The sequence below is a fragment of the Accipiter gentilis genome, chromosome 1 (assembly GCF_929443795.1).
Source record: "Accipiter gentilis chromosome 1, bAccGen1.1, whole genome shotgun sequence".
NCBI lineage: Eukaryota > Metazoa > Chordata > Aves > Accipitriformes > Accipitridae > Astur > Astur gentilis.
This window is the reverse complement of record NC_064880.1, coordinates 17297973-17320103: the sequence shown is the minus strand read 5'-3', so window position 1 is coordinate 17320103 and position 22131 is coordinate 17297973. Positions and strand designations below refer to the sequence as shown.

The window sequence follows — 22131 nt, the reverse complement described above, 5'->3', positions numbered from 1 at the left end:
GGCTTTGCTTTGCACTGACACAACTAGTTTTACTTGTGCATATGCCACGTGGTTGTGTGTTGGCCAAGACCTGCTTCTAGCTTAAAACCAACCCAGTTGCAAAGCTGGCAGTAGCAGTAATAGACTCCCTTTTACAGTGGAAGCAGGTCTTAGCAATGTGCAACAGATGTTGCCTACTGGATGACAGATGCATTTAAAATCAGTTGTAAAACTGGATTTGGGATTTTGTAAATTAAGTTGAATAAGGGAAAGTGCTATTTAAGTCTGCGTGCTTTAACAGAGAACTGTGTTTCTGCTACACTGAAGTTCTGTGAAAGAATAAAAGGCAAGGCTTGGAGTTCTGCTCTAAGAAATAAGACACTGAATTGCACTGGGAACCTGGAAAGCCAGGTTTAGTCCTTGTTTTTTATATAAACTGCATTTTGGTGACCATATGTAGCTAGCGAGGTGGCAAGCTGTATGATGCAGAGAGCCCTGATGTAGTCCAAGACTCAGAAGTGGGGATATTAGTGGAGGTGTGAAGGCAATTAGCCTGTGAGAAAATGCTACACTAATGCAGCTCTACAGCTTCTGGGATGCAGTGCCAGATGTGCTTCTGGGCTGTGTGGTCGGAGGAGTCACCTTAGGATTCTGTCATACAGGATTCTGGTCTGGTTTGTTCTGCTGTGAGAGTGACTTGGTGGCATTGAGGCAGCTGAGTATAGTTGTGATAAGGACTCCGAAAGCTGGTGAGTTACTTTAGTTGCATTTCAGACCCTATGTTTTAGATCGTGTAGATATCAGCATAGATTGTGCTGCAGTAGCACTGACTTTTTTTTTTTTTTTTTTTTTTTTTTTTTTTTTTTGCTTTTAGTTTTGGAGGTGTGTGCTGCAGGTACAGGAAGAGGGCTAGGCAAACACCAATGTCATTGTTGGTTCTGGGAACTGAGAGTTGAAACAGTTTGTACTGGTCCACTTTGAGGCTTTCTCTCAAATAAACCTAAAGTGAAATCAAACTTCATAAAGAGTAACATGCTAGGAAGACCATTTGAAGGTGTAAACAGTGGCTGAGAACAGGTGATGTGCCATACAGGATGCACTTCCCACACCCAGGAGATGAGGTGGAATGGTGGTGTGGCGTTGTGCCAGTACCTCTGTTTATTTTATCTTTTCAAATGTCTGTTGTTCCTTTTAAATATTTTTATTGTGTACTTCTGAAATACTGTTTTGACCATTAGAAGATAAATGGAATTAAGATGCTGTAATATACTGTGGCTGCCTGAATGGCTAAGAGTGTCTGTGGTGATAGGAAAATGATGGATGGATTGTGAAATGCTTATTAAATAGAATATCCCAGCTGTCTTAAGTCCTGAGACTGTAGTATATGATAGTTAGAGGCAAAAACCCTGTGTGTTTTAGAAAAGCACAGAATATAAAAGATGTAGCACTTAAATGTATAAAATATAAGGTAAATACATGCATTTCTGAGAGATGTCTTACCTTTCCTTCTATTGATTCTCATTTGAGAATGGAAAGGAAAGCTCTGGTCAGGTTCGCAGCTCTGCCTTGACTGCTCTGAGGAATATCCAGTTTTTCCTGATGTGTTGTCTGGGTGGAGTGCCCTGCTTTGTCCTGTCTATTGCCAACCTGATAGACATGCCATAAAAAAGAAGGTTGAGGAGGAGTTATGACCATCTCAGTCACCCTACCATTGTACTGCTTTTTTCTTTAAGCTGGTGAGGTTTGCTACTGTATAATATACTGCAAATTCTCATAGGGGGGAAAAAAAACCCCCAAAACACCAAAGTACTGCTATCTTTTCTAGTTTCAAAACATTTCTGTGGGTTAGAGGGCAAGACACTTGCCAAGCATCTATTTGTGGTGAATTAAGTAGCGCTGACAACAAAGTGAGAACAGAAGAATTGAATAAAATACATTTTCCCCAGAAGGCTGCTGTTTGCAAAGTAAACTCCTTTAATGATTTGAACATAGAATCTCCTTTTATAACTTTGGTATGTTTGATAAAGAAATTGAGGGATTTCCATTGGGGAAACTCGAGTCTAAGGAATCATCGTAAGGAATGGTATATAAAATAGAAAACAAAGATCCTGAAAACTGTATGTGTTTGACTTTTATATGCAAAAAGCAGGCTGAAGGAGAGCATGTAGATAGCATTCTTTGCTACGTCTGATGTATGCAACGCTGAAATGGTTGGAAATGTTTTCACAGTTTGTCATCTTATTATAGGAGCTAATTTAGAAAAGAATCTGAAAGATTTGTGTCTGATGGACAAGTTTCAAAAATAGTATTTTAAAATTTATCTAGTAATGTAAATTCTTCTTTCTGTGGTAACAGGGTCTTATAATTACTGTTAAATATCTTAATTAAAAGGTACAGTACAGCATTGTTGTTGAAATTGATTTTATGTACTGTAATGAGGATAGCTTGAATAATATAAACATTTCTGGTGGGTTGAAAAGGATGGCAAGCTTTTTCACCAGCAAAATTTAGGGGAAATTACTTTTTTTTTCTCCCAATTTTTCTTTATTTTGATTGAACTACTTTCACATTGTTTTTAAATGGTTTGAAATTCAGAAATTCTCAGTCTTATTGCTGGTCAGAGAAAAACAAGCAACTCTGAAAATTAAGGGGATGTGAGTCAAAATGGAAAGCTTTTTGCTGGTTTTATCTTACTAAGTAATAATTTTTTCCAAGATTTTACTTGTTGTAATCTGCAGACAAGACATGATTGAAAAAAGGTGTGTTCCCATGGCTACTTTTTTTTCTATTTGGATAAAACTAGACTTACTAAAAACTTCATGCTCATTGTATTTGCTTGAAAGTTTTAAGTGGGTAAAAATGCAGTAAGTCTGTTCTGAAGAACAAAAAAAAGTAGTATTTTTATGACAGCTGCTGAGTCAGCCCCATTAATTAGCCTTCTTGGTTACAGCATGGTAGTGAGGCAGAAAGTACTGAGATACTTCGTTTTCTTTTTCTGCAAAGGCCATGGGGAAAAAGGAGTACTTTGTGCACCTTTTCTCAAAGACACATGCAAGCACAGACATTGTTTTTAATGTAAGTAGAATCATGCCTTTTTTCCTGTATATTGCTGGAAAAAAAACATCGAAGATTATATTATGTCAAACAGATTGTCATATGAAAATTCTTTATTTCCCCTTGTTGCACAGTTTGAGTAAGTATTCTAGTTGTTCCAGTTATTCTTCCTTAGCTGTAGTCTAAATGTTTAATGCAGAATATAGTCTGTCTTTTGGAAACTGCACATACAATTTATGGGCTCTTCCTGTTTTAAAGCATAATTCTTGTGCATATGCTTTCCTGCAGTATTAGGCAATTTGAAAGTTTAGCTGCTTGTTACAGAGCATCTACTTTAGTAGGTGGGCAAGGCCATGAAAGCGCGAGTTGAGGTATTTGCAATGAGAGGAAGAAATCCAATGACATCTTTTGCTGTGTTAAATACCTTAATAATGATTAAATATTACCAAGACCACTCAGTCATTAGTATTTTTTTAATTGGAAGATTGCCATTTTGATGAACTTTAAACTTCTGTAAAAGTATTTTAAAGAAAAATTGAAATCTTTTGCTTGTGAAGAGTAAAATTATCCACAAAACCCCAGAAGGAAAACAGATTTAATTTATAATTTTTCACAGAAGCTATATAATTCTTCCACCAGCGTTACGCCCCACCAGAGAGCTGTTAGCTAGGATTAGCCAGGCCACAACCACTTTTTCACTTTTATTTTCCCTTGGGAAGCTGTCAGTGCAAGAGGCAGCTGCCTTGGCGCAGGATACCCTTCCGTGCTGGCTGGGCGCTGGTGCGGCCACTGGCTAAGCCTGCTCCCACTGCCCATGTCATTGTGCCAGAGTGGCTCTGCACTTACCTGCAGCGCAATGGAAGTGCAAAATCTTGGGGTAGGGCAGGCCCCCACACTAGGATTCAGGACAGTTTTCCCTGGTCCAAGTAAAGGTCTGTTTGGTAGTCATCCAAAAGCTGCTGCTGTGTTTTTATCTGGACAGCTGTGGTCTCTGCTCTTATAAATCCACAAGGAGTTTCCAGGCATCTGGGGAGGAGTGGGGAGGATATCCAGCTTGTGGTTCTGCAGAGAAGCAGCCAGCACTGTATTTTGAGGTGTGTCTGTATATATGTGTATATATATATCACCTCCTCAGTGGGTCAGTTGCGAAGTGTCCAAACTAGATACATGCTAGGAAAAGATCCTCTCTGTGCAGCAAGGTTTAGCTTTTTCCTCCTTAGTTGCAGAAATCTTTTAGATTTTGCTTGGTGAATTCCATGTGGTCAAAGAATACGGTTTATAATCGCCAGTTCTAGACCTTATTTTGGGTATAACCAATACTGTGGGCCCTGTTACCCTCTTCAGAAGGGACTGAATATTTGAAGGTGTGCTTTTTTTGAAAGGTGATAAGGAATTTGCATTCTGTGGTCTGTCCATGTGCTACCATGTTTTAAAAAATTTTGCCCTAAAGCTAGGAATTCCAAAGAATTGGTGTAACACATCCATTATCTTGGAAAGCAAGAGTAATTTTATCAATTTATTTTCTAATCTGACAAGAAAATAAATCCTTCACTGAAATGGATTCCATATATGCCTATTTAGCAGATCTGTAAAAAAATTCTTGTTATAGCAGATTACTGAATAATTAAGATGATTCAGATATTGACAGGGGTAGAATATACAGGTGAATATTTCAAGTGTTGGATAGTAACCTGAATTGCTGCCCTGGACAGGTATGAATGGTAAAAGCAAAGCTGTCAGTTCATATCATTGGAGTTAATACTGGGTAAGATGATGAGAATGATTTTCCTGTAAAGATAAAACGTGTGGAAATGAATAAAAACCCCAGCAGCCATTGATTCTTTTTTTATTTACCTGTCTCTTACTCTTCAAGAAAAGAAGTGGAAACACTGTTCACTGATGGGTTTGGCGAGGTGTATTCTCTTTGTCTCATTTACGTTGTTTAATTTTTGATTTATGGTCTCAGTTGGGAAGTTGTGCTGTGGTTCTATGCCTTGTCTTAAGGCTGATGCTTGCTGAGTAAATGTGAATGAAAGAAAATACACAGGCTGTGACCACACAACCAAGTCTTGCATGCTGAATGTGTGGCTGGTTGTTGTGCTTGCCTGCAGTACCCCTTTGTTCTGTTGCAGTGGTGTTAGGCCTGCTGTGCTGTTGTGGTGGCTTCCTCTGCTGTGCCTAGACCAGGTGCATCATCTGTGTTTAACAAGATCTGTTCACAGTGCTCAAGTGACTTGCAGGTCACAGCAGTTGCTGAAGCTTTCTCCTAGTGGGGATGTTTTGTCTTTTGATTCAACATTTACCAAATGCTTTCTCCTTAGGGCAGAATTATCCAGTTCTTTGGTTCAATTACAGTTACTGCTGCGATATTTGCCTTTGAGCTGGGGACAGTGCAAAATAGGCTCTAGCCTTAAAGACATCATCAACTCAATGTACCAACGTATGTAACCATGATTGCATTTGACTTGAGTGCTGTTGCTGATTGCTCGGTAATTTGCTCTAGTGAATGCATGGTCAAATGCAGAAGAGTCCTATCTGAAGTAATTATCGCTGTGCAGTGTTATGTGTAGGGCTTTAGCACAGAAATTTTGCCTCTCAAGTGCACACATCCGATGTCTGCCTGAGGGCCACGTATGGCAGGACTTTCTTGCATTCAGCTGATGGGGAAAGTTATCTTTGTATTGAACTATGAGTGTATCTTGAGCTTTGTGAAGTGGAACGGTTGAGATGTCAGTGCTAGGCAGAAAAGAGAGGTCATAGGGATTGCGAGGAAAAAAACCCAGGAGATCTTGTGCTTTATCTGTTCAGTGGTGATGATGGTGTCCCTCCACTATTACAGTACTTGGCTTACATGTTCCTCGGGACTTCTGGAAATAGTAGAAAAAAAGTGCTGACAAGGGTGACAGTAGCTGGCCTTACACCAGCACGTTGTACGGTTAAGGGGTATAGGGGGAAGGTACCTGAGGATTTCAAGGACACAGTGGGAAATCAGAGGGAAAAACTTTGTATTTGCAGAGCAACCCACTGAGGACTGAAACCTGAGGGAGAAATTCTGGAACAGTGTAGTTTTTCCACGTGGATTATCACAGGTAAGGAGTACTGAGTATCCTACCCAAAGACCGCTGATTTTAAACACTGACATTAAGTGGTAAACACCCGTATCAGGGTTACCTGACAGCACATGTGCCTCTTGATGTGTTCCATGATTTTATGCTGGGGCCACATACCCTACAGTATTCTTGGGGTCAGTGTGTGTGTGTAAGATTCTACTCTTAATGCATGAGGGGAGAAGATGGGAAAAATCCTGAGACCTGGACATAAGAGCATACCCTTACTTGCTCTATATAATTTTCAAATAAACTGGCACCCTGAAGATTCTTGTCTGAGTGTCCTAGAGAGTGTCTGCCTCAATTTGTCTTGGCCAAAGTTGTCCAGCTACCCAAAGCCAGTGTATGTCTCACTAATATTATTCAAGAAGAGTGAAGGGAGGATGACAGTAGGATGTGATTTGTCCACATTGCTGAGAGATTGCAAAATGCTGCACAGTAAATTGGGAGGGGTGAACAGGGGAGAAAGTCTAAACCGTAAAGCCAGTAATAGTGCAGACAGAAACTGAAAATTGGATGATGGGACTTGGCAGTAAGAGACAGCAAATTCTTTTCTGAAGTATCGTATGCTCACTGCATGTAGCGGAGAAAAACTAGCTGCAAGTGTGGAAGGGTGCAGTGAGACTGCAAAGTCATTAAGTCAAGTTTCCTGCAACTCCCATATGTTCTGGGATCTGTTCAGCAGTGTCAGAGCAGGCTGTTGGATGCAGAGGTTCACCAGAGGTGAGCAGCAGAACTGGGTCCCTGGCTTAAATGTCCAGCAACCAAATCATCAGCAGTGGAGTTTCTGGACTCAACCTTTGTAATTTGAGGTGCCTGTACCTAAATTTAGGGACTGGTATTGTACCTAGGAAATGATTTATGCTTGCAGTATGCTCTTGCAGCTTGTTGGCTTACTGTACCTCTGTGGACCACACGCAGGTAATTCTATCTATGGTTTGATATTGATGCATATGAGGAAATTGCAGCCATTAGTACAGGCTTTGCATAGCAATGTTTTGCCATCTGAAGCCCTTTTCTTGTTGTGCTGTCCTCTGCATTGCCCTGTTAATAATCTTATTGGTGCTTTTTGAAACCTGCAATTCCAGTGAGCTCTGTGATTGATGGGAATCAGCATTAAAGGATTAATGAGTTGAACTGAATATTTTGTGATTCCTTGAAGTGTCAACATCAGCATGCAATAGCACACTGCTGATTAGCTTGATTCAGTCTTTGGCAGCCAGCACAAGGCATTATCCTGAGAGAGTGTGTGCTTCAGCCACTGCAGGACTCAATGTCAGAGTTACTGTGATACAGGATTAAAAAAAAATTAAACCTTTTTAAAAGTGAGACCATGGCTACATGCTTTGCAAGTATAAATTGACACAGCATGAAGGCTCAAATCAGGTACACTGTTGGTTTTGCCTTACAGAGTGGAAGTGGTAATTCTGATTCAGTGGCAGTCTTGTGCTTGTAGGAGCCAGTGCTCAGAAAATACTTGTAGAACCTACTGTAATTGAACAGGATGTTTCATTTTCAATAGATTTGCTCTTCAGGTGTTTGCATCCTGGCTGCCTTTCCTTTTCCATGTGCATTACTTTCCCAGCTCTCCTTTGGAAAAAAACCAAAACAACCCAAACCAAAAGTTTGTGTAATTACTCTGTGTGTATATATACATGCATACACAGCCAAATATTGAGGACAGGAACACGTGTAGCTTTCATAAACCCTCTACTTGCTTTGATATGGGTCTTGAGTATCATTACTTCAAGTGGCCTCTGCTTATGTGGTTAGGTTAGCATTGCATGTCCTGTCAGATGCCTTCTCTATCTCAAATCAACACATGGTCTAGAGTTTTGACAAGTGTATTCTAATTTATTTGATGCTGCAGCTGTACTTGCTTGCTCCCAGTGCTTTCCTTGTATCTTTTGAAAAAAATAAGCTGTCAAAGAGACTATTCCAGAAGCAAAAAGCATCAGCAAAAATGTTGCATGGGATCCCTTGAGCCCTGTGCTTGGTATGTCTTGGTTTTACAAATGGTTATGTGGTAGGACCCACTGAGGTTAGTAGGGCTGTTTGCATGATTAAGGACTACTTTCAAGAATCACAGCTTGCTGTGTCAGAGCCCAGTTTCCTTTTTTGCTTGTAAGAATAGTTGCCACAGTTGTCAGCTTAGGGCTGTTGGAGTAGTTTTCTGAGTATCTGCTTTGAGTGACCAGCCCCTCCATTCTGAAAGCCCCTTGAATCTTTGAAAATCTCTACCTTGAAAAAAAGCTGGAGATGAATTATATATGTAGCATTTTGAAATGTACCAAGACAAGCTCTTTGCTCAGCACCTATAATTATAAACAGCGTTCTGATCCTGAATAGAGGGTTTTAAAAGATCACATTCAAAGCTGCTTATTAATTATGTTACTAAGTGTCAGACCTTTTAATAAAGAAGTGCCTTCTTCCTTGGCTGAAAAACAAATACATTAGAGATAATGTCACTTTCCAAGGAAGGATTATTCAAAACTAGAATGATGCTTGTGCCTGCTAATTAAAAGTTCATAAATCTTTAAAAAAATGGGATATCTAAGTCAGATTTGAATCAGTTTGCTATTGTTACTTGTGACTGAGGTCTCTGGGTGAGGCACTTGGAAAACCCTGCTATATGACCTTGTCTTCCCCAATTAACCTTTAGATGGGGTAGTGTTGTTAATGTGCTGTTTCTGTGATGTCACTGTCATTCATACGGGGACTAGGAGGCCACCAAAGACTTAGTATTTATATATTTTATTCAGAATTCAAAAAAAGTTTTAGAAGTTTTTTTTATTTAATTCCAAGTTCTGTACACTTCCACATATGTTTCTAGTATGGCTGTAGAAATAGACTGAGTGCTAGTCAGCCCTTTCAGCTCAGACAATGCCTCTTTTGTCATGTTGCCGCGCAAAATGTTACTCCGATTCTTAATGCACTTGACCTCAGTTACATCTAGATAATGTATCACAGACCGAAAAAGCTTTTAAAGGAACCTTTTAACATTGCCGAGTCAAATGGCTCATTTCAGGAAATACTGGAATAAAGGGTGTTTGTGCAGTCTTTGTGCCAGCCTTCTGCATATGTATTATAAAGCAGTCTTTAATTATGGGATCACATTATTACTTGTTTCCACAGAACTCCTGCCTCATTAAGTGCATGGTATGGATGTTGCTCCATTTGAGAACAACCACTCTGTTTTTGTTTTTCTCCTGTATTTTCAGTGCATGTCTTTATTCTTTCTGTCTTCTGCAAACTGTGTAAGGATGTTCTGAAAATTTTCCATACAGGTCATTCTTACATTACCTTGCTGCATCACATGTTTAGGAATTTGTATTTCAGAACCCTGCAGTGAAATAGAGGTACACTCGCACTGTAGAGTTGGAACAAACTTTTAAAGTCCAAGTAACCCTACTTATCGGTGTCCAGTGGAAGCTGCTAAGGTTCACTGTGGAGTTATCAGCACTCTGCTCTGACCCTGTGTGAGCAGTTTGAGCATGGAGATCCAGGTAGGACACCAGACCCTGGGCAGAAGCTGGGAAAGAAATAGTTGTCTAGGACATCCCGCTTTGACTCCGAGGCCACCCCCCTCACACGTGGACAGTCCTTTCCCCATCCCCAATCCTTGCTTTATTATGTGCCTTTGAGTTGTGGTGTCACAGAGAGCTGTCCTATAGATACCTCCTTTGCTTCCTCCCTGGAGTAGCTTTAATTTCTGTAAGAGTGAGCAGCAGGTCCTGTGGAAAGACGGTGTGATCTTATAATTAAAACCTGTGCAGCAGGAAGCTGGAGTTTAAACTACTCAGAAAAGTTAATTCTTTAACTTCTTAATTCTTTTTTTCTTATCTAGAATGGCAGAGTTTTCTTAGATTATTCAAGATTCATATTTACCAAATCAGCCCATTTGAGTGTTTCAGATCTTTTAATGTTACCACAAATTGAATTGATCCATTATCTAATTAATAAATGTGCTTCCCCAAAGTAATCCTTCAGGCTTGTGACACTTAGATACTCCAGAAGAATTCTCATTGATTTCTGATATGAACACTTTAAGTTGAATTTGTTTTTTAGAAATGACTGTCATTTGGCTGCAGGGTTTTTTTTCTTCTACATATTATTGAAGCTTTGCATTATATTTTTCTTTGATTTGCTGGTTGTTGAAAGGAAGCTGCCTATGGTAGTTGTTAAGGAGTTTTTCTTGACTATTAAGCCTTAACTAGGGCTGCTTGTGGACTTTTCAAAGTTGTGTAGCTGCTGTGAGTCTGTTTAATGAGTACCCTTAGCATCAGCTGAGGCTGTGTGACAGATGTCATCTGAATTGAGGTCTGTTTGTGTTTTCAAAGGTTTTCTTGGGAACTTGCAGTAAATAACTTAATCTCTCTGTGCCTCAGTTACCCTTCTGTACTGGGGTAGCTGATCCTTTGCCATATTGTAGAAGAATTGGGAAGGTGAAGATTGTAGACTGGGAGGAGTTTGGACATGAAAATAGTAGGAGCCTGTAAGACAGAGGGAGGCTGTTCATCTATTGCTTCCTCTTGAAAAGTTGTGACTGGCAAGGCTGAGTGTGGTAATGTGGTTGGCAAGTGGTGGTCAGTGGTGAAGCTTCAGTTGACTTTGTGGGCTCAGGACCAGATGTGAGAGTAACAGGAGAAACACTTGAGGATTTGTTTTAGGGAGAGAATGGGAAGATGCAGATTCTCTGGCAGCAGAAGAAAGCAAAAATACTTTTCAAGCATCCTTTCATCACTACAGAGAAAGGAACAACTTGCGTTGTGGTTCCCCAAGACATGCATCCAAGATGGATCTGTAGGTACTATGAATCAGTGGCATTCCCTGGCATTTTGGTAGAGCTGTGCTGGTCTTTCCTAGCTAGGAGTCAGGCTTTTGAGTATGAAATCTCATGGAAGAAGAAACAAGTTGCAGGCAATTCTTTCCTCACAGAGAACTTCTGACCATATTATGTCTTGTAGTGTTGATGCCAATAAATTGAGAAAAGGCTAAGCAGGTAATAAAAGGCTGTGGTTTAATTTTACTTGCAACTGCATAGATCCTGGATAAACTCCCTGGAAATCAGAGGAAGATGCTATGAGGAAGGTGTTGCCTATGAATGAGAATAGGAAGCAGTTTAGAATTTGCAGGTTCATACTAACAGAAGTGCCTTGTCATGAGAGGATAAAGAATTTACTTGAAAAGGAGCAGTGTTAGAGCAACACTGATTTGCTCTGGAAAGTCAAATATTTTTTTTGTTACATATTTTCTTGCACTCTTGGTACCCTTGCAGTGTGTTGAGTTTCACCTTCAAAAATGTGCTTAAGCATTGAAAAATGGCAAAAGGATAACAGGATTAGTCAAAGAACCAAACAGGAGCTTTGAGGTTCTGTTGCTGCAGAAGTACTGACAGTGCACAATGTACTTCCGGTGTGAATTTCTGTCCCTGAAACTGGGAGATTAAAGTTGAAAGGGTATGTGCTCTGTATAGCTCCTGGGAAACTAGGCTTTCTGCTTCCATTAACGATATTGAATGTGTGTCTGCTCCTTTTTTGCACAGCAGGGAAGGTGCCCCACAGATCTGTTACGTGACTGCTCCTCAGCTCTAAGCCATAGATGATTTTTCATGGGTAAACAATCTAAAATATTCTGGTGTTTTTAGAACTCATTAAACTTTTCCTTTCACGAGACATGGTAAGAGAGGCTATCAAAAGTACCGTAGCAGATGAGGAACAGTCTTACTCCAATTAGAGATGAAGTGGGCTTTGAAATTTCTGGCTTTTTAAAGAAACAGAAGATTAATTTGTTCTTCCTTCACACAGACTGCTGTGAGCAGGTTGCAGCAGTAGCCTTCGAATATGAACCTCGGTTCAAAATGTGAATTAGCCTAGTGTGTTTTCAGGGACGAGGACTTCAGAGTACATCCACACCTCGTGCTACTCAGCTTCATCACATGTGTGCAGGCAAACAACCAAAAATCTTGGACTGTCTGTTTTCTGCAGTGGGCAGATCAAAGAAAGGTAAATGCACAAGGCTGGAAGGCACTGCAAGAGATATGATGCAGACCTCGGTTGTGGAGGCAGGTTCCCTGAGATAACCCTGTCCTGTTTACCTGGTTCTTTTTGACTGTCCAGTGAAGGTGGTGTACAGCTTCAGTAGGTTCCTAATTTAGTTAGATTAGCCTAAATCTCCTTTGCAAGTCTTTCAGACATGTTGAACAACTGCTAGCTTTATACTTTGGAGGATTATCTCCTGCGTTAAAGCATGTCTGTGCTGCAGACAACAGTTAAAAGTACTAGGTTGATGGATCTGACAGGAGAGCCCTGCAAAATCTGACTGTGGAAGCTGAATATCCAGTTGTTCACTTTGCTTTTCTGTTGGTTGTGATTTGCCTCCACAGCACAGCAGAGAGGGATGTGGGTTTGCACTCCAGATCCTCGTGTGCAAAGTCGTGTACCTGGGCTCAGCCCATTGGGCTTCAACTAAGATGTTGGTGGATGAAGCAGTGTGCTGAAACACTTCTTGCTGCCTCTGCAGCAGCACTACTACAGCACTCTGTGTCATTGAGTTTCATGGTGTCGATTTTGGACGATTTTGGACTTAATGAAATAACCTGTAACTCTCTCAGCTCAGTGCTTTCTTCTGGCTAGTCACACAAAATACTGTGAAGTGGTATGCCTCAGACTGAGCCCTCTGAGAACTCATTCAAACCCCTGAAGAGTATAGCATGCCCTTTTCCCAATAAATATGCTATACTGTAACATAGAACTAGATTAGACCAGTTTGTCTCTTTTAGTTCTTTACAAAAGCAGGTTTGCTGATTTTGATCATGCAACCATCTTTTGGGTATTTATAATTGATTAATGTTTTGTTGCAGGAATCTAAGTTAGACTGACAGGTGCCTAGTTCCCTGTGTGGTTGTCATCCTCTTTCCTTTTTATGGTGATCCTGTGCTTGCCTTCAGGCAGTGCTTTAGGACTTCCCTCATCTGCCTGTGAGTTCGCAGTATTAGTGGTTTCATCCATTAGTGTGTGGTTGTTTTGTTTTGGGGTTGATTTTATTTCCTGTACTCTTTTGGCCTCCCCTGAAGTCCTGCTGACCTGTGCAGGGTGGCTTGAAATCTGTATTGGTTTTTTTTGGTGTTTGGGTTTTTTTGGGTTTTCTTTTTATTTATTTATTTATTTATTTAAGATTCACTACCCTTCATCTGCACTTGTTCCTTCCTTCTGTTGGAATAGTTGGTGTTGTCATTTCATGATCACCATTACCCAATTCATCTCCTGCCTTCAGATCTTCAGTTTTTCCCTTTTAGCCAAGCCAACTCCATCTTCTGAAATGAAATGTACCCAGGGTGTTAGAAGATGTGCCCAGCTGTGCCGATAGATATTTTGGATAAGCACAGCTGTCTTCATAGCATGTGCCCCTCTCTTGGGGCTGGCATAGGCTGAAAGATGGGAAATACTGGACAACTTCATTTTCCTATTGTATGTTACTGGAAAGCTGTTAGTGAAAGACTTTGCTAACCAGATCTGTCAGTGTGACTCCTTGCAGGAACACCGACTTCACATAAAAACGGACAGCATTAGCAAATGCCACTGTAGTTACAGGAAAGGGTAGATAAATTATTCAGTGTAAGCATGTTCTTTAAAAACAACTCCTGATTTTATTAGCCAACAGGCATGCAGAAGACAAAATGCCACCACGTAGCATTGCTAATTGTGTTTTCTCTGAGTCAAGCAGTTGGCATAGTACTTTATTAGTAGTCTATTCCTAAATGTGTCCTGGGTGTTCACCACAGGTTGCATGAGTCAGGGCTGCAATTTTGAAAATCTTGAGGCTCTTAAAGCAGAGTTAACTGAGTGTAACTGTAGCAGAAAAGTAAATAGATGTCTGATCAGTCTTTCATAGCTATATTTCTTGCTAGCAACAAGTCTTGTTTCCCCTTTATCATGACCCAAGATATTAGGATGAGTCTAGAGTCTCTCAAGGAGTAAACATTGTAGACCGGCCTTAAAGATGCTGGAAGTTCTGCTTGCTGGAGGTGCCAGGGTTGTCTGGTTGTCATCATATGCTCATCAGAAGCTTTATAAAAGGGATCCTGCTGGTCCCCTCCTGACTCATTTCTTGCTTTGGATGTGGACTGGGGGCTCCTCAGAGATTAGGAGGTGCTGAATGGGGTTTTGCTCAAGAGGGAAATACTATGCATGAGTTGTTAGATGGTTGTGTTTTGCTGACCATTATTAACAGTGTCTGGACAAGTAGCATCTCCCTAAAGAATGCCAAATCTTTGGTGCATGACACTTGCACCTGGGGGTGCTGCCTTAAACAAATCTCATTTAGCAAGTCTAACCAGCTTAGAGCTGATTTCCTTCTCAGACACACGGAATTAACCAAAGATAATAGGGACCACGCCCGGCAAGCATATTATAAGAACTGACTTTTCATTTTCTGGTATTGGGAGGAAGGAAGAAGTATTTGAGCTTGAGTTTTCTTCCACTTTTCTCCTAGTTACACCTCCATCTTTATCCTCAGTTATGACAGCAATGTGCAATACAAGCTTAGTCTTTTAGCTTTCAGAAACGTGCCCCATGCTTAAAAGCAGGAGGTAGGGATGGAGTCCTTGCTTCCTGCTCATGATTCAGCTGCTGCCTCATGTTAACTTTGGCAAGACACTGAATCTTTCCTTCACTATCCTTATGTGAAATTAAATGCTTCATTTCTAAGTTTGATGAAGTCAGAGACAAGACTCCTGTTGCTTTCAGTGACAATCCCTATGCTCATGGGTACAGTGAGACATGGCAAAGTTGACTAAAAATACAAAGTACTTTTATTCCTGCTAGCATTTATCTTCTCCCCACCCTTCCCCTGTCAAGCAGTGAATATCTTACATAGCTTTGTTCAGCTGTGATTTTTGTTACCCATGTTCTAGCAGAAGTTAATTCTGCAGGTACGGTGCATGCTGATTAAGGGTGATAGTACTGGAAAATGGTCCATTTGCTGGCTGTTGGCTTGAAGCTGGGAAGGGAAGTCTGTCTGTTCTCCTTCCTTCTTGGGCAATTCAATGCAATTTGTAAATACTGACAATTTGCACTTTATAGGTGCTTCTCCCCTGCCCAGCATTTCCCAGGATTTGCAAAGCAGTAATTAATCCTCATTTACGCTGCTGCAACAATATTATACTCATCCATCGTAAGATATGGTAGTAACTAGAGCACAAAGTAGTTAAGGATGTGCCCAAGGTCATGCAATAAACAGTTGTAGCACCAGAGAGAGCTCTCCTCTGTGACTGCTCAGTAGCACTTCCCCGTTGCAGCTTTTCTGTGGTACATGATACTTAATTACATGATATTCAGTTTATAGGTCCCATCAGTCTGGTCTGCAGCTTGTAAGCCCATATTTTTTTACTGTGCAGTGTAACTGTGGGATTCCTAGAAACAAGGAAGCTTTTGGTAAATTATGTCGTATTGTCTATGTTCTTTGTTTGCTGGCTCCTTGTAACTGTAGGTTGTTGCTGTTACCATCTTTTGTAATTTTTGGTGAATCATCCCCAGTGAATCTAGATACACGAGAAGTCTTCTGCCTGCAGATCTTCTCCTTTCTGTAAAGGAAGAAGGAGTTTAGTTGTTTCTGTGAAACTCTGATCCTAACAGAAACCATCAGTATAGCCTGTGTTTCAGTGGAATCTGCTTTTCTGTGGATATCCACTTTATATGAGAACAGGCATTCTGAAGGCCCAAGCTCTTTGGTGGGACATGGTCTGATGCATATGAAAGGATGTAAGCTCTGATGGCAGGAGAGGTTCTAGTCACTGGAAAGGAGAGTTTGGTGTAACTTTGGACATGTTACCAAAAGCAAAGAAGGAAGCTGTTTTGTTAATCACATGTTGCAATTCATGAGTCTGTAATTAATTTAATAAAACCAGAGCCTCTTCCCTCTAATAGCTGCCACTAACTGAGAGCTTTTTGCTTTGTCTCAGGTTGTGGAAATCTGAACTAAAATATCCTGTGACTGACGACGTGACGACGACACCAAAAGGTGGGGTTTCTGTTTTGGTTGGTCTTGTATTAGTCATTCCAGAGTACTGGAAATGCTGTACATCTTGACTTTACTAGGATGGATTGCCTGATGATTCTCTGTGGCTTGATCAAACAAAACAAATAGTTTGACAGGACTCCTCCTATGTCTGCATGTACGTGTGTTACGTATTTTGATGGTGTTTTAAAGAGAATGCATACATTTCCTGGGCTATGCAGTGAACTTGTTCATGGCACAGAGGTGAAAATTTAAGTGAAAATAAAAATGCATTGGGATTTTTGCCAACTTTTTTGTGTAGATGTGTCTTTTCTGGAGGAAATGTCCTATTGGCAGTACGAGTTGAGCTGTCCAAGAGCCGATGTTGCTGAGTACAAGCACTGCAAGCTGAGTCTATGATGTGGCATTTTTCTTTTCTCACACTTCAAATTTAGGGTTTGTGGCTGCCAAGAATGTTCTCTGCAACATGTGCTGATTACTTGTCTGTCAGTCACCATATGCTCACCTTGTTTGAGGGTTTGTTGCTCTGGTTTGTTGAAATGTTTTATTGAGGTTGTTTACGGAATACACAAATTTGCAACACAGCATAGATGCAAAGAAATGCTGATCCCTGGGTTTCCCACTGCGCCCTGGCATTATCAGTTCAGAGGAGTGTTTGTGTAATGGGTGCAGACAGCTTTTGGGTGGCTAAAGTGAAAAACAACACAAAGAAAGCCGATAAACACCATTTTCACTTTAACCAGTGGTTGTTGCAAGGACAATTATTTGGTAATTCCTCTTCAGCCAAGAAAAGTGCTGATCTCAGCTACTTGAAGTTTTCAAGCACCAGGTTTATGTGGTGACACTGCACAGCCACAATGATGTCATAGGTTTGGTTTTGCTTTTTTCTTTCCTGGAGCTGGTTCTTGTCCTTCTTTCTAGGGTGAGGAATGGAGTAAAAACTGGGACATGTGTTACCTCTGTGTGCTGGGGGCATTTTGTTCTGGCTGCAACATTGCTGCTCTTACTGCAGCCCCTCTTTTCTCTCTTGGAGGTTCTTTTTTCTTCTGTCCGAAGGCATGAGTCTTTCTAGAGTACGTGTCCACAGCAGGAGAGTGAGCGGCAGTATTTCAGTGCAGAGTGGCAGGATCTGCTGGGTATTTCAGAGTGCAGTGTTTGTTGCCAGCTCTGAAATACTGCATTATAACTGTGACAGGCTGCAGTGCAGACATACTGTTTGTATTTTCAAGATGCTAAAAAGAATTGCTGCAGTCATGTAAGCCTTGTCTTACATGTTTGTGGAAGGCAGTGAAACAGGTGAGGTGTGAAAATTTATCAACAAGCCTCCAGCTGTCAATATACTTTAAATGAAACTGCCAGGGGTCCTGCTCATGATATTAATCCTTGTCTAGCGAGAAAAGGTCTAGCTTTGATTTCAGTGAGTATAAAGCGCTGCTTTTAGCTGCTTCTTGTCAGCCTCTGCGTGTAATTGCACATGATTCATTAGGCAAAAAGTTAAATGGTCAGGAAGAGCTGGGTCTTTCAAAGCTGTAGTGAGGCCAAGTCTAATAATTCTAGTGGGAGAGAGTGATTTGAGGATCTGAGCTTAAAGTGTAGACGAAGCTGTTTGGTGGGTGCTCTTTGTAAAAAGCAGCAGTGAAGTTGAGAAGAGTTCATTCTGCTTTTTATTTCACTGGTGCTAGTCTGAGCTTCAAAAGTCTTGATGGCAGGTGTTGAATGCTCTGTCTGCTCTCACCAAAAGCTCATCACAAACACTGATGTGTGTAACCAGGAAAGTCAGTGCAGACTGGTGAGCTGTCAGCTGAAAGGGATAGGTAAACTCCTGTCTGCTCTTAGAAGTGCGTAGTAATCCCATTCTCCCAGTACCCAGAATATGGGTACTTTCACTTGTGTTCAAGCTGCTCACAATGGAGAGCAAAAAAGTTTCTTGTAATTAAATAGTCGGCTGCCTAAATGCCATTTTAGTAAGCTGATCAAACAGTGAATGGAGGCTGCAGGAGCAGCCCGGGACCAAGGCTGTGAATAAACACTTTGAATTTTGTTGGTTCTTTTATCTGATACTATTTTCTTTCCTTTTTTGCCTGTGCGAATCTAAGGCATGTTCAGATCATGTTATTTTTTCACAACACACTAAATGTTCAGCTCTCCCTTTTGTCTTGATAACCTTCCTTATAACCCTCTCTCAACCTTGTATACAGCCCCCATAATGGCACAGAAAAAATCCTCACACATTTCTTGGTCTGATGCTGTTGCATCACTTTCTGGACTGCCCCAAAGCACCTTCCCTCTCCTTGCTCATCACATAGCAGTTGTGTATCTTGCACAAAGGAATGAAAGCAAGACCATTTGTCTCAGGGCTGTCTCTGCAAGCTTGGGCACATATTGAACCTAAATATTACCTGATTTTTCACGCTTGCAGGGCAATAAAATCCAAACCCTCAAAACAAAACATGAAATCTAAGTGCAACAGTTGTGTTTTACTGAGAATCTGAAAAAAAAGAAAGCAACAAAAACATGGCTTTAATATTACCAGAATATTTCACTGGAAGAACATGAGTGTATATAGGAATTAGTTCCCAGACCTGTACTAGTTCACGGTGAATTTCCGTGTGGTATGAAAAAAAAGAGGAGATAATTTTATCAAAAGCCTGAAGGCCTGCATTGCCTCGCTTAACATTAGGCCCTTGTGTGTGGCTACTGCTTGCAAGAACTGTGCTCGCCCTGCTCTCCTCCTGCAGAGAGCAGAGTCTGTAGATCAGCAGCTCAGGAGGGCTGTGAAGGTCACGTGTGGTTGAGCCATTTTCTGGAGAATGCCTCTCTTTCCATTGAATCTAGAAAAAGCTGTTGGTTTTTTGACACCTCTGTTCTCTGTCGAATGTGAGGTATGAAGAAACAGAGAGCTGGTGTTCTTACAAGCCCTATAAACAGACAGATATAGCTGAGCATTTACCTCTATACTGTTAAAAGAGTGATATGAGAACTGTGATCATTACTTATACCACAGAGTCTTTTGTACTTCTGTCTTTAAAATTGCTGCTCTTTTGTGCCATTTATCTTGTAAAAGTAGTCTGCTATAGCACAGCAAATAAATGATTGTAATAAGGCACCTGATATATTGGAGAAATCTAATTGTCATTGCACCAGGGTGTACTGGTTCTCTAGTTCCCAGTGTAAGATTATGCACCTTAAGTTGGCTTCTGAAGCTGCTCACATATACTCATCATTACCAGTCTCTCCTACTCTACTGCTAGGAAGGGGAGGTGTGAAGGGATTTAGCAATGCAAAGAGCTCCTACAGCAGAGGTTCCTGAGGAGGGCGATGCCACCTGTGTGATACAGGGGAGTGAGGACAGTCCACACAGCCAAACAACAAGGATGTTATCCTTAGGCCCACTCCATTCTCTGTTACAGATTTCCTGTGTGATATTCTTCTCTTTGTCCTAAAATGAAAAAGCAAAAGAGAAAACCAGACCCTCTTCCCTGTTGAAGGCATTGACATCACATCCAGCATCCGTTGGTTTGATGCTAAGGGCTGTTGAATACCTTAGAGAGAGAGTGATGTGAGGCAGAAGCTATTGAGGCTGAGCTTTGGCTGTTCATGTTGAAGTCAAAAGGAACTTGACCTTAAAACAGCAACAAAAAAAATCCAGTTGATTGGACGTGCTCCTTGTATTGTTGTTCAGGTGTTCCTCTGGTAAGAAGGAGCCCTCCAGCTCGTGGGGCAAAGAGGGAGAGTTTCTTCATCTAGAGATCTCATGTGGTGTTTGCCTCCAGCAGCACTTTGCTGGGATGTGCGCCACACTGCCTTGCACTCTCAGTGGTAAATCCTGTTAGCCCTGGGTGGCAGGAGGACTGTGGTCTGGCTGGTATGCTGAAGAGTTAGAAAAACCACGTGTCCTGGGCTGCATCCAGCAGTTTAGGATGGAGGCCATCAAGCTGCAACCTTAACCAGCCCTGTCTTGTGGACTGAGAGTGTGCCTTGCAGACCTGTGTGACGCTCTCCTTGTTTGTTTGTGGAAAAGTAGGAAGTGTGCTGGCATGACACCTTCCTCCCCAGAAGCCTGTGGGTCGGTTGGGGACCAGAGAGGCCTGTCTGCCCTTGGTCTTGTGCCAGGGAGGAAGTGAAGTGGGAGGTGTTGGATGAAGGTTGTGGCTGTAGTATCTTTTCTCCAGTAGTGCAGGCAAAACAGCTGGCACCCATATGACTCTGAACCAGCTATGCTTGCAGTACTAAGTCTAATGGACCGGATTTCGAATTGGCATGGCTCTGCTGAAGTCAGCACAAGTATGTCAATATTGCACAGTGGCAGAACTGGCTTGTTTTTCTTCTCTTTCAGGTGCATCTGGGCTTTTGGACTACATGTCCAGACCCTACTCACTCAAATAATTCAAAGCCTGAGAATGTGAATATACAGAAATAGGTGCTCTTTTTAAGGGCCACTTTGTTTTTCATTGTCTGAGATTACATATAATGTATAAAAATGCAGAGTTTAAAAAGCAGCAGTTCTCTGAGTGATAGCAAATGTTTGAGTTAATGTTCTACCAAACACCAGATGTGAAACCCAGAGGGAGGGCCAGAAAAATATTTGAGGGAGTATCTGAGGAAGTAGTTCTTATTGACACCAGCAGCTCCCGAATACTAGTTAGTTAACCAAGTAAGTGTTTGTGGGTTGTTTTTTAATGACTAATTCTATTACCAGCAGTGTTTTCAGGAAAAAACAGCAAATGGAAGGAACAGGTGGTACACAACTTTTTTTTTTAAGAGGAAACAACATATTGTAGAGTTGCAAGCATCTGCTTCTATTTAATGCTCAATCTTCAAACACTCTGTGATGCAGTTCATTTATGTGGAATAAATTACTAGACCAGCTAGTGGGCCCTTACAATACTTGGGGGTTTTATTTTGTTGGGTTTTTTTTTAATCTTTATTTTAGTAATCTGGTGGGGTAAAAACATACCCTTTGTTACCTCCTGCATGCCATACCAGGAGGCTGGGAGGCAGTAGGATAATAACAATTGTGATTAGATCCTTCTCCATAGCAATGAGTAGGAGTTTTGCGCTTGACTCCAATGGGAGTAGGAGCCAGGCCCTTGCTTTGTAATATAGCAGTGATATTTTCTGAGATGCTATTAAAGAAGAGATGTTATGCCCTTTAATTCTCACCTGAAAAGTTTAAATTAAGCAAGACCAGTCTCTTTGGAGAGAGAAGACGTCTTTTATGAGGTTATCTGATATGGCAGGAAAAACAGGCAAGCTTGCAGGTGAGTGGTGAAGACCTGGATAAAAATTTCTATTTCCGACAGCTTTTCTTGTGGTGTTTTTGTGTTTGTGTTCTGCCACCCCCCCTCCACTGTAGGAGATGTTAATTGCTATCTACAAGGTTTGCTTCACTTACAGCCTTTGAGCATAGTGGCTGTAATGCCTTTATGACTTGAGTATCTTTTGTTAATGGTACGGAGAAAGCAGTGTGTAGCACTCGGAAGGAGAAGCTTTTCTGTTACTTGCAGTCCCGAGTCATATCCTGTTCATAGATTTTCATTTCTGTTCCTTATATCCTCACACGTTTCTGGAACCATTACTACTCAACAGGTGGTATGTCAAGAGTCCTTCCTTTCTCCCATAAAGCCACTTGTATTTTTTTCCACTGGTACCAGTAACAACAGAACCAGGGTTGAAGCTATTCTATCTATAGGGCAGTATGCAGGGTCTCACTGCAGCTCTGCCTAAAGGGAATGTCAGATTTCCCATGTGGTCAGGTTTGTAAGAGAAAAGTTATGACATCCTGAGAGAAAAGAGATTGCAGTTGTAGGAGGAATTGTTTATTTTTCTTCCAGCTCTTAACTGCTGCAGGCATAAACATGCCTCATTATCTAAAGGCACTACAGTATCTCTTTTAGTGTTGCTTCTCACCTTGGAAGCATGTGGGATTAATGGGAGCCATTCACCAAATTCTTGATTTTCAGACTTTGAAATG

At 41.1% G+C, this 22131-nt stretch overlaps 1 protein-coding gene across 41 annotated transcripts in view; it reads left to right on the top strand.

The window, feature by feature from the left end:
• Nucleotides 1–22131, top strand: part of MAP2 (microtubule associated protein 2) — a 238206-nt gene that overhangs the window by 31218 nt on the left and 184857 nt on the right. Inside the window, exon 2 of one of the 41 annotated variants that reach the window (XM_049813603.1) lies at nt 16102–16160. The exons of the other annotated variants lie outside the window; for them this stretch is intronic. The gene's annotated coding sequence lies outside the window, so the exon portion shown is untranslated. The remainder of the gene's footprint in view (nt 1–16101; nt 16161–22131) is intronic. 41 annotated transcript variants of the gene reach the window in all.